The following is a 1841-nucleotide window of genomic DNA, read 5'->3' as shown; positions in this document are numbered from 1 at the left end:
AAATGTCTTCAAATGATGGTAATCTATGAACCACGAACTTTGAACTCTAAGAAAGTAGGAGAAACCCCAATGCATGTCGAATCTAATCATGAAAATATGTATTTTAAAATCTGGAAGAATCTTGCATGCATCTCAAATCGGTTTTATCTTCCTCAAAACTCAGTGGAATAGGGTAATCCTTTTTCTGGAGATTAGCCTTATTTGTTAGCTTAAAAATAGAGTTAAAATCTATGAAAAATGAAGAGTTCAGACCCCCCAAATGGCCGCCACTCGAAGAGTGGTGCAATCTGTTTTGGGGGATGTGTCACTCAAGGTTGTAGGGTATTAATGAGTGCCTTAAACTCATTCAAAATTCTTGATATTTGGGAAAAGTCTACCTAACTCATTATTTTGGATGATATAAAAAGTTGGACATAAAATGACTTTTGGAAGGTTCCTCTTTGCAATGATTGGTGAGACCAAAAATACCAAAAACAGAATTTATATTCTTTCCATATAGCAGCTTTTATGCAAAGGACTTTGATTTTGAAATATATAATTTTTGGTCTATTTTTAGAGCAAATAATAAAAGTATCAACTTTAATCCATAAAAACCGTTGGCCTTACATAAGATATAATTTGACTTTATCTTTATCGGGACTCGTTAGGTGATCTAACTATTGGATTCGGACTGTTTAGGAAGGTTAGGGCGGACGTTGAGTGCTTCCAATGTCATCTCCTTGGATATTCATCATCAAACCAGTGAGTTTTCACGGCACCACTTTTAATGCTTTTGTTTATTTAAACTGGGGAAAAACATGAAGTTATGCAAACTATACTGTTATTTATAAAACTGTTGGACTAAAGAACTATTTAGTCAAAGATTGCTTATACTTGGACTAAAGAACTATTTAGTCAAAGATTGATTATACCTGGACTAAAGAACTGTTTAGTCAAAGATTGATTATACCTGGACTAAAGAACTGTTTAGTCAAAAATTTGTTTATGTCATGAAATATTGACTGTTTTGCACTATGATATAAATGCTAAATTGATGTACTTGGGAGTATGTTTCCAAATAAAGTCCCCGTCCGTAAACGCTACTTGTTAACTCGGGCATGTCCACGGGTCGTGGTAATTGTGGATAGCCGCTATTGTATTGACAGTCCCACCCAGAAAGGGGTGCACATTACCTATGTTTTTTTAGTCTAATCATGTGGAATTTGGACCACCGATGAATTAGTACTATTACAAACTGTGGGACCTAAGTGAGTGTACGGGCTACTTATGGTCATTCGTAAAATAATGGGGCACATTGGTCAGGAAATGCTTAGTAGCGTCTCAAGTTTTTAAACATCGTGGGAGATTTACATTTATTAAGTGCAAAAGTTATGTATAAGTTTGCAATAAATGATTTATGCATTGAAATGTTTTGTGCATATGAAAATCTGTGAACTCACCAACTCTTTGTAGTTGACCTTGTTTTGTGTTTCATGCTTTTCAGGAAATAAGTAAGAAATGAAGTTTTTGGGAGCATACTTGTGGCGATACCGATTAAGTTCACATTTGAAGTTTTTGTAAAGAAGTATTCTATCCCAATTTGGTTATGGAACTTAAACTTGATTTATTTTTGTAAAACTTGAATGATGTTATTTATTATCTACTGATGTGACTCGCTTACCTGTTACACCTCGTGTTTCCACTTTAACGGGGTGTGACAGATTTGGTATCCAAGCCTCAGTTATAGAGAACGCCGGTTTTCCTTACAAACCACAAACTATAACCAAAAACGCTGGTTATAAAATCCCTTATATTGTTAAGTGTCCATGTTGGACCAGAAGCACTGGTTAGAAGGACCAGAG

This window comes from Cynara cardunculus, unplaced genomic scaffold (assembly GCF_001531365.2).
Source record: "Cynara cardunculus var. scolymus isolate 2C unplaced genomic scaffold, CcrdV1 Un_Scaffold_3670, whole genome shotgun sequence".
NCBI lineage: Eukaryota > Viridiplantae > Streptophyta > Magnoliopsida > Asterales > Asteraceae > Cynara > Cynara cardunculus.
This window is presented reverse-complemented; position numbering follows the sequence as displayed.